The sequence below is a fragment of the Podarcis melisellensis genome (assembly GCF_964234715.1).
Source record: "Podarcis melisellensis genome assembly, chromosome: 5".
NCBI classification, from domain to species: Eukaryota; Metazoa; Chordata; class Lepidosauria; order Squamata; family Lacertidae; genus Podarcis; species Podarcis melisellensis.
The window spans coordinates 66,909,659-66,925,312 of NC_138537.1; the positions used below are offsets into that span (position 1 = coordinate 66,909,659).

General features: G+C 43.2%; 1 protein-coding gene across 15 annotated transcripts in view; it reads right to left on the reverse strand.

The window, feature by feature from the left end:
* The window catches only part of PCDH15 (protocadherin related 15), a gene marked incomplete at its 3' end in the record, with an annotated part of 626,354 nt that extends 610,960 nt beyond the window's left edge, over positions 1-15,394 (reverse strand). For 8 of the 15 annotated variants that reach the window (XM_081912931.1, XM_081912944.1, XM_081912932.1 and 5 more), the window contains exon 1: positions 12,962-15,390. Of the gene's footprint in view, positions 1-11,452; positions 11,470-11,697; positions 11,854-12,961 lie in introns of those variants that run through there. The other 7 variants (XM_081912940.1, XM_081912945.1, XM_081912941.1 and 4 more) reach the window with 7 other exon arrangements.
* Between the last annotated feature and the right edge of the window lie 260 nt (positions 15,395-15,654).

Consider the following 15,654-nt stretch of genomic DNA (forward strand, 5'->3'; position numbering starts at 1 on the left):
ACACATCTACCCTGAAATTCAGAATGTAAGGGAAAGGCACATCTTTCGTAGTCCAGCATCTTGTTCTCACAAGAATATGATACAATATAATACAAAATCTTTTAAAAAATTAAAATTAATGTAACTCATTTGACACTAAACTCCAGGAAATGAAGATAATATCACATGGTTGGAGCACACCTGGGTTTGTAGGTATAAGAACAGGCAATGAGTTCTGAATTGCTGAGGTCCCCTATTGAAACCATTTTATGTGCCAAGCAACCCCATGTCCTCTGGTCACTAATAGATGAGATAGCCCTGAGTGACAAGGGAATGCCCGTCTCTGTAGATGAGAGGGCCTCCTAATCATTTATGGATTCATGTGAGTCTATGACAGTCCTGAAATGCTGTAAGCATCAAGTCTTCAAGTTTCCACCTCATTTAGGTAATAATGCTTCTATACCACAGCCCTGTATAGACAGCAAGACTATGCATAATAGAAAAGCAATTAATACATCCAAGGGAAAGACAATGCTACTGGAACCAGACATATTTCAGCAGAAGAACAGCAGGTTAGCAAAAAGTAGCCTGCACTATTTGCTGACTTTCCTGTTCTAAAAAGTTGTGTGTGTTTTTTAAGTCTCTAGTTACCTGATTGAGCACTTCAGAAGCAAGCACTTATCAAATGTAACCTAAGCACAGATCAATTACAGTGGCAGCTTCTGTAATCTACGGTCAGCCATGGATACTCTCTAAGGGCCAATCCCCCCAAGCAAGCCCCACTGCAGTTAATGAGAAAGTTAAAAAGGCAAATTTGACTTCTACTTTGTATACCTTGAAGAGTCAGTATAAAATTAATTTCCACTCTGTGAGAGTAATTTATTTTTAAGACAGCAAATTTCTTGAAAGAGAGCAGTCTATAGCACCATTTCTGAAAGTGCTTATTGATTATCAGCCAGACCTAACAAGATATTTGACTTCTTGAAACTGTGCTTAATTTCTTTGTCACTGTGCTGCATTTTTCTGATCTGAATTCTTTTCCGGTACTTCTGCCTTCAGAATGTCACTCTCTCTTTGACTTAATATTCTAGAAAGGTGCCCAAGAGCTTTTTAATTAAGAACAATAATTATATGCAAAGCAATGTATATATTATGAGAATACAGTAAGCACAGAAGATATATGCATGTTAGGCAACAAGGATGCATTCAAAGCAGCCAGTAAAGTCTACTGATAATATATCATGGCCTTTATCAATCTAGTGCCCTCTAGATGTTTTTGGACTACAATTACCATCAACCCTGACAAATGCACAGTGTTGTAGTCCAACATCATCTGGAGTTTAACAACTGAATGGCAACACTACAAACTCCTAAATGAAACTAGCTGGGCCTTCACATAAGGAATTCTAGTTCCATAAATATAAAATGCAACGTAGAGAGTATCAAGTGCAAATGCACATTTTTTTAGAAGCAATAAAGGGGGGGGGGCTATTAAATACTCAGTCTGAGCACAAGGGGATAGACAGTCACTCTTTCACTTACATAGATATATACATATTTTGAAATTCATATTGTTTATCAGTGCTTAAAACCACCAATTTTCCACTGCAGTGTGTGTGTGTGTGTGTGGCATAATGCATGTGTGCAAGAATAATAACATAATTATTTCTCCATCTCTGTATGACATGGGGCGAGCTTGTACATCTTTGAGTTGTGGGTAATGAACTTGTCTCAAATATGCTTGTTGCCAGGATGACTGCAGCAACTCTCTGAAGACACATGGTACCAAGATTTGGTATACATGAGGGAAACAAAGGGGAAGCACATGATCTTGAATAACAGCTCCTGAGAGGATAACCCATTATATTTCCAGTATCTCTTGTTTAGTCCATTTTGATGCATTGGCAGCAAACACACTACTTGAAACAAGAGGTGAAGGACAGTGTAATGAAAGCAACACTAAGGCAAAAAAAATCAATAAATCAATATTATAGCACAGGGAATTAGGTTTTATTCCTCATTAGACCAAAGCAACTGGGCTCCTCACAGAGAGGTAGCAGTAGGAAATTAAAATCAAGAAAGAATCTAGTCCTTTGCACTTGTCTCAAAGTTTTTCTGCAATTCCAGTATAGCTGTTTTAGAGACAAGCGCAGAGCTTTCTGTATGCAAGTTTTCTACTGGAAACATTTAATCATAATCTTGCAGCAACATAAATCACATTCCTGGATGTATTTTAGCGTGCGTTCGTATTAGAAATAATCAATATATCGTACAACATCAACACGAGATTAAAAAAATACCAACAAAGATGAAAATGCTAAATAAACTTGATTCAGAATAATATGCCAGGGAGAATAAAAACTGAATACCAGCTGATTTCTTGAACAGCAACAGAACGGTATCAAAGAGGGGTGACACATTCCTCCCTAGATATGGAATTATAAAGCTAAGACACAGTAACAGAGAAGGCACTATTATACTCCAAGCAAATACAACTTGGATGTTGGAGGAATGTGGTAGATGGTATCTCAGATGAGCAGACAGGCTCATATGAGAAGGTGGTTCTTAAGGAAGCCTCACCCCAAACCATTTAGGGCTTTAAAGATCATAGCAAGAACTATGAATTGGTCCTGAAAATGAATCTGAAACCAATAAAGCTGTTGATATAAGAGTTATATGCACCTGATCATCAGCACCAGTCATCTATCTGACCACTGAATGGATCCTGGGCAAGCTGGAGCTTTCAGACACTTTTCAAAAGTGTTGAGAGGACTGCAGTAGTCTAACCACAATATAACTAAAGGCATGTGACACAACAGCCAAATCTGACTTCTTTAGGAATGGAAACAGCTGGCATACCCACCTAAGCTGGACAAAACAGTTCCTTGTCACAGGAAGCACACCCAGACTGCCAACCTGAATGATTAATGGATGTGCTATTACATCCAACATGGGCTCCTGTCTTGCCAGGATTAAATGTCAATCCATTACTAACCTCCAGCACGGGGTCAGAACCTCAACAGCTTTTCCAAAATATGACAGAAAGGAAACATAATGTGGGGTGTTTTTTACATACTGGTGAAATTGTACTCCAAATCCCAGAACATCTCTCCCATTTTATGTAAATGTACATTTTATGTAGATGTTTAAAAACTTGGGGAAACAGAATGGGGCGCCAAGGATTCTTGGCAGTGCTTAGAACTAGAAGTGGTTTCTTAAATCCCAGCTCTACAATTCTATGATTCTATTCTTGCTTCTACCTCTTCCCCTCAAAGCACTTATACTGAAAGAAAAGAAAGTTAAGCTTCTATATAAGTGGCCTGAAAACAATTCTTGTTTATTGATACACAAGAAGTTTGCCATACCAATTTTGATCTGTATGGAAGTCATAATGCATTTGCACAGGCTATTATTGCTGTAGTTACTGCAGCAATTACTACTGTGCACAGTCCTATGTTAGATTTGTTTGTACATGTCTCGTGGTATAATAGTCCCCAGAAAAGTTTGAGCTGTTGTATAACTTCTTGCTCTAGTTTAAAAAGCTCCACATTTAATTGCTACTGCTATGGTGTCACAGTAGAGCAAAACAGTATACTGTACCAAAAAAGGGAAAGAAATGTTTAAATATTTTAGAAAGCCACACAGTAGCATGTGTTTATTTGCTCACTTTTTTGTATCACCATTTGTATCACTTTCGCAACTGTAGAACAATATTCTGAAAGATACATTGTTTCCAGGTTATATTCTATTCAGGCACTGATCTGTTTAACTTCTGCTTAGCTAGGATGCAGCAACATGTATCATATATAGATAGTTGTCAGGGGGCTGATGATTGCAAAGTTAGGGGGGAACTCAAATTTGCCCATATGAAAAATATCCCTCCCAAGTAAATTACTAACCCGGGCAACTTTACTATTAGAATATTGATGTAGATGAAGCTTTGCTAGTTTATGCAGCTTTGGGTCATCCACGTATCTTTTCTTGCCAAAATCATGCCATTGCAATGGTTTTGTTATCACAAAACCTACATGTTACAGAAGTAAGCGTAAATGCTAACTTTTTTTTATTTGTGACCTTTACTATTTGATCTTGAAAGCTAAAGCTCACACAATTCAGATATGATGAAACCCATGTGTGCATCAATAAATCATAACATATCACTATTGTGATGAGTTTGTGAAGGAACAAGGCAAGGAGAGTACTAATCACCATGCATTTAATGTACTCAGGTTGGTGTGGGTGGGTGTTAGAGGGGGAGAGAGAGACAGACAGACAGACAGACAGACAGACAGACAGAGGTCTACATTTGCAAATCCATGGTGTATTACTTTTAGAACACATTGTCTCCAACACAGCTGCAAACTCTTCTAGAAAAAATACTGTATTTGTTTTTTAAAATTTTAGTTTATAAACACAGTGCTTTTCTCTCCTTGTGCACAATGAACACAGTAAAGCATTTTGCTTTTCCTTGTCAGGCAGATGACACTTAAGCTGTCATAATATAATTTTCCTGTACTTAGGTTTGATGTCTAGCATAGTATGTTTATTCACATTTTTAGATGTGCCAGTAAATAAACCTGAGTCAGATATATTCAATTACATTTATTTTGTGGCTTTATTATTGGTAGGTGGTTCTTTTCTTAAACATGTATCTTCTGATACAACATGCTTTCCAACTGCAAAGAGATAAAATGAAATATGAACACAAGCAGTGCCCAGAAGAAGGGTGTGTTATAGTATATTTATAAAATTCTGGTACATCTGACTTTAATTCCCATAAAATATAGAATGCTGGGGCTTTTGTCACAAGTTTAAAGGCTCAACTGATGCTTTCTCTCCCAGGCGTCTCCTATGGAATCACTTGGAGAAAATTTACTAAATGAACTCATCTGCCCTCAGAGTCAAATGATACAGGCAACCAAGTGCAAGTGGGCAGCAACTTCTGAAGAAGTTTTCTGAGTTTTCTCAGACTATTTCCTATCCATCCAATTGGATCATGTGCCACTGCAGCACTGTAGTGTCTGAGTTCAAACTACTGCAGTAGAATAGACTTCCCACCAACCCCCAAAACATGTTAATCTGAAAGCATTTTCTGAGCTGGCAGCAAGAGCTACTGAAATGTTATCTGCTTGAGGCAGACAGAATGAATACTTGCATTTAACTCAAGTTACTGAGTGTGCACATGCATGCAAGATGTTTTCATGATCAAAACTTGGGTCATTTTCAGGTGACACTAAAAATTCCTTTTATTTTGGGATCTGACACTTGTTATACATGCATGGCAATGCAGAATAGAAAGAGGAAGATAGACATTCTCAAACCAGATGTGTATTCTAGACAACAGCAATCTAAATTATAGATGTGGGAAATGCAAAAGCTGTTTGAGCATCACTTTTTTTAAAAAAAATGCCTTATGGCTAGAAGATGGGCAAATTTTACATTGTAATGCTTCAAGCCATAGTGTCTTATTTCTAAAGGTCCCAGTGTTCAGAGAAAGAACAAAATCATTATGTACTTTCTTTCCCATTAAAACTCAATAATGAAACATCTGATGAGTTCAGGGCTTTTATTAAAAAATAAAAACTTATGCTATGCAATTAATTTTTGTCTGTTAATAAGAAAATTACCCTCTCTTGATACACATACACCACAACTAATGAGGGTGTATGTTTTTATTTGTGAATTTTGATTGCCTTTCTTTGGGATATCTATAGATAGGTGAGATATGACCTGATCTTTGAAAGGCCCTTATTCCTTCTTGAGTCACTGCATTCTGAAATGCTTTCATGCTTTACCAAATACAAACCATAACTGTGTTGCTTGAGAAAAAGCTAGCCAACTATAAAGTTACAGTAAAAGATCTGTGCATCTTCATATTATGTTAGGCAAAGACTCTATTATTCCAACACTGCTCGCCCATCATCAATGCTTTCTGGAGACCAAGTTACATTATATCCAAGATGCAAGTGCAACCTGGCTTTCTTTGTTGACAATTACAGCCCCTACTGCCAGAGGAAACTGAAGGGGATCATGCCTGAAGGGAACAAACTGTCTTTCTGCACCTGTTGTTTATCTCTGCTTTTCTCTCTCTTGCTAATTTTCCATAGGAGTTACGGAACATGTTCCATAGTAGCTTCTGCTTACAGCAGCATCCCTCAACTTAGTGCCCTCTGGATGTTCTAGTCTAGACCACAACTCAGTCAGTATAGCAACCAGAATGCTCAACAGCTTTTTCAGGGTGACAGTGATTCTACCATATAGCCTGGCTCTGAATAAAATAGAGGCAATGCCTTCATGTTAAGACTATATCTTCTCAGTAGGAAGCCCTGCCTCTAAATTCCAAATGCGTGTCATACTGGTGGTAAAGGGTGCTAAAAATACTCTTATTGCTTAGTACATTCCAAGCTTGATAGTCACCTTCCTTCATCTATAACCATGAGCTTCCTCACAAATAATAAACTGTTCAGTGTGTTGTTGTTGTTTTCTTTTAAAGATCAATATAGCAACATGATTGATGCAGTATCAGTAGAGAGCCCACCTCTTTTCTTGCTAAGAAAGCATTTTTATATGCTTTCCCAAGTTTCAATCAGGGCTGATTCACATCATTCTATGTGTTGAGTGTTGTGGTTTTGCAGGACTACAGGTGAAACTCGGAAAATTAGAATATCGTGGACACGTTCATTTATTTCAGTAATTCAACTTAAAAGGTGAAACTAATACAGTATATGAGATATAACTCCCCAAATCTCTTTTCTGATGAGAGTAGCTTTTGCATCTCATTTGGAAACCAAGGACCCAGAGTCTGGTGGAAGAATGGGGAGGCACACAATGTCAGATGTTTGAAGTCCAGTGTGACGTTTCCACAGTCTGTGTTGATTTGAGGAGCCATGTCATCAGTTGATGTTGGTCCACTGTGCTTCATTAACTCCATGGTCAACGCAGCCGTCTACCAGGACTTTTTGGAGCACTTCATGCTTCCTTCCACAGACGAGCTTTATGGGGATGCTGACTTCATTTTCCAGCAGGACTTTGGCACCTGCCCACACTGCCATAAGTACCAAAACCTGGTTCAATGCCCATGGGATTAATGTGCTTGATTGGCCAGCAAACTTGCCTGACCTGAATCCCATAGAGAATCTATGGGGCATTGCCAAGAGAAAGGTGAGAGACACGAGACCAAGCAATGCAGAAGAGCTGAAGGCTGCTATTGAAGCTTCCTGGTCTTCCATAACACCTCAGCAGTGCCAAGTACCATAACACCACAGCAGTGTCAAGTACTGAGTACGTATGCATGCTTCTACTTCTCAGAGGTCCAATGTTGCTCTGTTTGCAGTCCTTGTTTTGCTGATTTCATTTAATATTCTAATTTTCTGAGATTGTTAATTTGGGGTTTTCATCAGCTGTACGCCATGATCATCACAATTATAACAAATAAAGGCTTGACATATCTCACTTTGCATGTCATGAGTCTATCTCATATATTAGTTTCACCTTTCAAGTTGAATTACTGAAATAAATGAACTTTTCCATGATATTCTAATTTTCCAAGTTTCACCTGTAGTTCTCATGCCATTGCCAAAGCATTTTATAGATTTGTCAATCATATTGGCTTACTGCCAAGTACAGAGAAGAATTTTAGAGCATATTGAAATATATGAATGGTCAGTCTGTGATAAACAGCTTCAAACAAACCTGCACATCACATTCCTGTTCCAGTTTGACAAACTTTTAATTATATCACCACCAACCTATTGCTACTATAGTGGAGAGTTCTGTACCATTCAGGGCTCCCCCCCCCCCCGGCAGATTAACATATCACATATAAAACTGCAATGCTAGCAAGTTATGTACACCTTTGAGGAATGGTTTTAAATTGGCTTTTGAGCATCTGATTAGGAAATTTTGATTACAAGTCTTTGAATAATAAGCATTTAAGAAGTAGGCAAGCTTATCAAGACACCCAAAACAGATATGTGAATGTAGGGATCCACTTGTTTGTTTGTCAATGAGGGCATTTTAACACTGACTACTAACACAAGTTCTCAACACAGCCTTATAATAGTTATATAATATAATAAAACAGACAAGAGTTACTTGGGAAGAGCAAAAATGTATACCGGTTTCCGCTGTTTTCAGTTGTTTGAACTGCTGAATCACTGGACCATGGTGGATCCCAGAGGAAATAAATCCCAGACTGGAAATGGCTGTAGCAGCACACAGACACATGTCCCTCATAAACTAGGAGCTCCTTACTGGGCTGTAGCAAATCATCTTTCTCAACCTCTGGTGGCAGAAACAAGAGGCACCAGCGAGCAAGAGTGTTCATTTGCCCCACCCCAACAAGTCTTCATTCAGATGTTTCAACTGCCACATTCTAAGTGCTGTCTTAGCCATCCCTTGATTTGTTGCTGCCAGCCACCAACCTACTGCAGTTCCCCAAGTCATCTGGCATGTGAAAAATGCTCTTGGAGAGATGTGATATCCCAGGGAAAATTAGATAAGATGCTGCTCACTCCAAGTTTTTTGGCAGACATGTATTTCAATGTAAAAGAGAACTTAAGCAAAGGGGCCTGCACATGATGAAGCACCCTGCTGGCTAGAGGTCCAGGTGCCCTTAACACCTGGCAAGCAAATTTATCTGCATGAAAAAAGTGTGGAATAAGCACATACATGCCATTATCAAAAAATTCAGACTAGGTCTCTCAGCCTAAATAGACTATGATCCTGCATAGACCTATAGAATTTCAGGGTTGGAAGGGACCCTGAGGATCATCTAGCTCAAACCCATGCAAAGCAGGAATACGCACCTGTCGCTTATAGGGATCAAACCTGCAACCTTGGCATTATCTTTCATAACCTTGTTATATTGTGCTCACTGCTCTGGCACAATGGACGAAGGGACCATCAAGTCTAGAGAAGGAGAAGCTCACACCCCAGAGTTACCACTAGCCATTTCTTCATCCAATAAATGCTTCTAACCTGGCAGCCCACAAACTTACTGCCATTCAGTAGGGTGACAAAGGCTTCAACAAGGAGCTAACTCAGTGCAGTCAAGCATTGGGGTAAAGAACGAGAAGCACAGGTACAAGTACCTTTGGTCAGTCATTAGCATTGTTGGTTCAGTTCTCATTTCTATGCAGGGACACAGCTAGAGAGCAAGATCAAACATGGAATGAAGACAGATTCAAAAACAACCATCTCCCTTGGAAGTGTTTAGCATTTGTGCAGCCATTACCTCTTCCATCAAGACAGTCCTGAAAATAAACAACTTAAGGAGAATAATGTGGCAAGCAAACACCCAGTGGAAGCACAGGCAGGGAAGAAACAAGGCCATCTACTGCTGCTGAAAACCAATAGGAACCATTGTTAGCACACATCCCTTCTCTCTCCACAGACAGGCATCCTTCCTACTGCACTCAGAGAAACTAGCAAGATGCTTTCCCTTGATCCACACAGGAAGCAAAACAGAACTAAAGCAGCGCTATCAGCAAAAAAGACAAGTGGAACACTAGATTGTGTTGTACTGCCGTGATATACCTGTTAACTTTCCATATCAATAATGCTTTAAGTGACACAACTCCATTTCTTTTTATAGCAGTTAACAATGTTGGGAAAGGGAAAGTAAGAGCATGAGAAGATAAATAGCTCCGAGGAGCTATTTCTATTAAAGAAAGCAAATGCATTACTTGTAAGTACCCATATACTACAAACAACTGCAAACATGCTCTTGAATCTCATTGCACATATAATTATTTGCACTGTCAAGAGACTCCCCACCCTCCTTGAATACTGTTGCTACTAGGAAAGATGTGCCACTTGAAAGTACATTAAAGTAGAACGGAAAACCTTACTGACAATGGCATAACCCTAAGCAAAAAGAGAGGGAGAAGTAATTTGTGCTATGCAAAAAAAATCACATTTGCAGGAACCACTTCAGATATCATGCCATTTCAATATTTTAAGTACTTGCAAGGTTAGGTACTTTATTCAAATAAATTGGGAGTTAGTCACCATGTCTTCCAGAGGGTGGCATAAGTGGGGCTTCCAACACAAACACAAGATACAAGCGATAATATCTGCTAACTAAAGTCCAGTTTCCGTATTTATATAATACACCATGCAATCTTTTAAACCACATTCTCCCCCATTCATTTTTTTGTTTGTTTCTATTCTGGAATCTCACATTGTGGAGAATTTTATCTATAAATTCAAAATATAAAGAAAGTTTAAAAATTGCATTCAACATGTGGAATTACATGCACAAATCACAGACCCTGACAGTGTGAACACCAACCAAGCATTGTTGGGAGACTTGCCATTCCATCATATTTTACTCTGTTGTTGCCAGTGATTCTTCTTTCCAATATACTGCAAGCTATTGCTGCAGCCAGGAGAGCTACACAGTATGCAAATTGAAGAGAACCATTCTCACAGCATTTTCCTCTTTGAGTACAGTTGTTGGCAGAAGAGGCTTAGTTAACTAAATATCTAGTCAAGTTGCTTGATTAATCAATACAAAATTTGATACTAGATTTTTATAACATGATAATTTTGCTACAAGCTTCTTGCCTGAGTTAAAAGAAACATTAATCATCTGCCCCATCAGACTGGCCGTGTTTTTGTCAAAGTTGTTATTCAACATGGCATGTCCTCCATGGAAATATCAAAATGCAGAATAAAAACTGTCAGATTATGTTTTTATTCCAAGTGGAAATGAGCACCTCAGCAGAATAATAAGGAATGGATTTCTTCATATACCTCCAATTATTAAATGACATTTTTAATAAATCAACATCTATTTGAGTTCCTGGCCTGAGTTTTGCACTTTAAAAATCAATAAACTTTGTTCGTTAGCAACATGGCACTGAGCTTCCTAGTAGAAGAGTGGAGTGGAAATGTTACAAAATAAAACAAATAATGAATCTCCAGCATTCAAACACTAGCAGCAGTAACCTTATGCACACTTATTTGGGTACTAGTCCCATAGATTTCACTGGGACTTACTTCTGAGTAAACATGCACACGGTTGGGCTGCATAAATATGAAACCCTTTGCTATAGTTAACACAACAGATCTCATTAAACCTCTGACCCAGTTGAGGAGCCGTCTCCCATTTCAGAGCAAAATTGCTTTACTGATATATTATGTGCTGATCCACCCCATCTTTAAAGTGCTGCGCTCTCTCCCTCCGCTTTGCTATTAAACATCCACCAAGACAAAAAAGCTCTGCTGCTCTGGGAAAATCTAAATGATGGATCTCGCCAGCTAGAAACATCACCTGTAGTGCCAAAACCACACAATTCTAACAGGGGAGGGCGGGGAGTAAACAGTGTGCGTTCTGCAAATATCCTGGAGAGTGTGGGGTCATCTGCCGGGACTTCCAGCTACAGAACAAGCAGGCTGCTGGTGCTTCTGTAGTTCTGGCAGAATGCATGCTGCCTCCCATCCCCGAGAAAGGCTTGCTTCCACTCACTGCTTACTGGTCCATAGGCAAACAGGAGCGGAGCCAAAACCGGGTGGGGTGCGCGCTCTCTCCCTCTCTCCCTCTCCCCCCCCCTCTCTCTCTGCCTTTACACCGAATCTGAGGGGGAAGAAGGCACGTGCGAGACAGCAGAGAAGGCAGCCAGCATTATTCCACTCCCACCAACGAGATCGGAAATGAAATGTAACAGAAGCCTATGTCTCCCGCGCCAAGTCTTACAAGAACAGAATACTAACGGGTTCATTTCTCTCTCTCTCTCTCTCTGACCGATTATTACCATATGCAGATAAGCAAAGCACACAGGCGCAGCAGGAGCAGCTCCCTTCGCCTTCACATCCTACCCGGCGCAACTTTTTGCTTGGGAAACAGGCGACGATCACCACGCCAGGGCAATGCTTCTCTCCCCTAGTATTTGCTTTAGCAGAAATGGTGTTTCGTCTCAGATTCAGGAAGAACAGCGCGAGAACGGTGCTCGCTCTCCCTCAACTCTCAATGCCCATCAGCCACAGAAATAGGGAAAGTCACGCCTCTCTCTAATTTCATCATGGCTCTTTGCTTCTTTACCTACTCAGAACTTACTCCACTCCGCTGAAGATGCCTAGTAAGCATCTTGAGTAACTTTAAGGGTTTCTATTTGAGGACGATCGCCTCAGAATAAACTGGAGGAGGGGGGGAGTGAGATTTGCCTTTCATTACATTCATTACATTTTGCTCCCTCCTCCACTAAGGAATCATGAGCTGGAAGGGGACCACCAGGGTCATCTAGCCCAACCCCCTGCAATGCAGGAATCTCTGGAGCCCACCACCCTGGGACGAAGAGTCTCACGCCCTACCGACTGAGCTATCTCACATCTTACATGTTAAAAGGTTAAATGTTGGCGTGAGGAATGGAAGCCATGGTGGGCAAAAAGCTCTCACCACGGGCGAAGCTTCTGGCCGAATGAGACACGCCGCCGTGCTACATGCAGAAAGGAAGGGAAAACTTTTACTAGCAGAAGGTGCTGTTGCAACAGCTTGAAATGGGGGGGGGGGGGAGGGAAGGGAGAGCATTCCAGCTACCAACCCTTTCGCACCCATATCTGGCACCCTGCGCCTCACGTCACACACTACCCATCCTGAAAAATGCTGTCCTCATTTTATTGCACGACACGGGGCGATTTCTGCCTGCGCGGCTTCATCGAGGGGTTGGGCTGGATGACCTTCAGGCACCCCCCCCCCTTTCTCGGCTCAGTGACAACAGTTGCCTTGGCAGCGCAGGGCCTGGCTCGGCTTCTTCGGCACGCGAGGGAAGCGAGAGGGAAACGCAACTTGGATCCTACTCCCCCCCTCCACCCTCCCATCCCATCCTCACCGAAGCCCACCGACGGCAACTTTCCGGCATCGCCAACGGACACTGCAGCAACGCGAGAGCAAGAGGACGAGCAGCCCAAAAGGAGCGCTTCAAGGAGACGCGGCCGTCTTCTGCCTCCACCTGGACGCGCGGAGCGGGGTTGTTCTTACCTCAGCAGAAGCCACCTCAGCACAGCCGGCGGATAATCCCCTGCCCGCTCGGGCGGCCGGCGGCGCTTCCCCTCAGAAGCTGCTCCTCTCGCTGCCAATGCGAGGCGAAGCGACGTCTTCTTCCGCGACGCCCTCCGTCCTCGCGCTTCTCCCTCCCTCCGCCCGCCCGCCTCGCTTGGGCGCCACCTGGGCTGAGGGAAGCCGCTTTGCCCCCCGCGCTCCTTCCCTCAGTCAGTCCGCGGGCATCTCTCCACAGGAAGAGGGCGACGACGACGACGCTTCGCCCGGGCTGCAGGCTCGCTCTTCTTCTGCCCGGAAACAGGAGTCTTTGAGAAGGGAGAGCGAGGTGGGGGAAGAAGAGTAGCGGGAGATAATAATAATAATAAAAACTTTGAGGTAAAAAAAAAGGGGGGTGAGGACGTAACGTTTAAGGCAGAGAGGGCGGGATGTCGGGGGAGAGACTGAGCACGCGCCCCGCGCGCTCGAGGAAGCGCCGCGAGTGCTCCGCGCGAAGAGGCGCTTCTTGGCCGAGCCTCCCGGCGAGGGGAAAGGTGTCCCCTCCCACCATCCAGGGCAAAGGGAGCTTCGCTGAGCGAGGACGAGCGACGGAGGAGGCGCCTGCCAAATCCTGAGAGAAGCGCGGGGTCGCCTCGACACGGTAAATCGAGGGGGTGGCTGGGGGTCAGGGGAGACCGGCCAGTTTTCGCTCTCCTCCTGCAGCAGCAGCAGCAGCAGAGGAAAGAGAAGAGCGCGGAGGGAGGGAGAACTGGAGGAAGCCGCGAGGAGGCAGCAGGTTGCAGCAGCCCTTCTTCAGCCGAGCGGGCGGCGGCGGCGGCGGGGCTCTGGGCTCGCTCCCTCTCGCTGGCGCAGGCGGAGGAGGAAGGCGGCAAGACGACGGCGGCGTCGTTCCTCAGGAGTGAGGGATGGCCGGTCGGCTTCAGATCAGGTGGGCAGGGAAGCTCGGAGAAGATTCATGGCGCGCTGTCAAGAGGGGTTTGGACACGCCGTCCTCCTCCTCCTCGGCTGTTTCACGCTCCCCGGAGTGAGACGGACGTCGCCGGCGCTGCCTCGGAAGGAGAGGCGAAGCCTTGCCAAAGCGGCAGTGTGGCCACGAGCGGCAAGGCGGGCTCTTTTTCAGATTCTCTCGCACGCGTACGCCTCGCACACGTGCTCTGATGCAAGGGCGCAGGGGTGCCTCGGAGGGATCGCTTGGCATGGGGCTCTTGCTTTGGCGTGGGCTGCTGATGGCACTCCCCCCCCCCCAAAAAAAAAAACTGGCTCGCGAGTACGCCAACCTCATGCCAAGAACAGCGAAGGGAGAGAGCTGTCATCGGCTCATATGATATCCTCTTCGGAGATTCTCGTCCCAGGCGATGGCTCCATGCAATGGACCCCAGAAACCAGGAAGTTTCCAAAGAATGGCTGCTCAGGGAAGTGAACCTATGGCAGGTGCTATAGGAAGGGTGCTGCTCCTGGGCATTCCAAGAGTTTTTCAGTTTGCAGCATCACCAGAAGTTACTAGAGGAAGAGGAGCAGTCAAGAGAAGAGTGCTCTGGAGTGAAGTGGTTGGCCCAGGCTTAGCCTTTCCTCCATCTTGGAAACTCTGGCTTCACATGGAGTGGACAACTGATACTTCTTCCCAGTGCTCCCCACTTTTTCATCCTTCCAAAATGGAAAGCCCAAAGGGCAGGAGACTGAAAAGCTGAAATACCAAAGATATTTCACAGCCAAGCTGTCAGAAGGGTCATAGCACCCTTCAGGTCCTCGCTTGTGAAAGTAATTGTCCCAACTAGGCAGATGGGTACTTATAGAGACTACATATAGTTTAAGATCTGGAGGTAGCATGATAGACCCATCGTTTTCCATGGTATGCATCTGTCTTCCCCAACCTGGCACCTTCCAGATGTTTTGGGCTGCAACACCCATCATCCCTGACCTTTAGCCATACTGGTTGGGACTGATGGGAGTTGTAATCAAAATAGCTGAAGAGCACTAGGTTGTGAAGGATGATGTTCATTTATTTTTGTCCACAGTTGTCTCTTGTTTTGTTTTGTTTTGCTTTGCTTTAAGCACTTTAAATTTGTACAAAGCCCGCTTGTCCAGATATGACAGTGGGATGAATGTCCTTGCTAAAGAACACTATCACACCACTTTCAATTTAGTCTCCATCCCATTAGTGGATACTTGCCCAGAACTGAGAAAGGATTACATCTCTAGATTCCCTTTCTGCATTTTGAACATCTCCTTCTGCTACCCTTTCCTTTACTCTGACCGTTACCTTTCTACTTCACTTCAAATTTAGATTATTTGGAACATAGTGACATAAGAAGAGCCTACTGGCTCAGGCCAATGGCCAATCTGGTCTGGCATTCTGCTACCACAATGGTCAACCAAAGGCCTGTGGGAAACCCACAATAGGATTCAAGCACAAGAGCACTTTTCCCTCCTGTGGTTTTTGGCAACTGGTACTAAGAAGTTTTACAGATAGATAGATGATAGATAGATAGATAGATAGATAGATAGATAGATAGATAGATAGATAGATAGTGTCAGGTGTGGTGTGGTTGCTCGAGAGCAAACAGGCAAGACTCCAACCTGGACTCCAGGCTTTATTATTAGTGCAAACTATTTACAGCGAAGAGCGTTGCAAGTTCATGTCTGGCTCACTCGTTCACAGAATCTGAGAGTGGGCG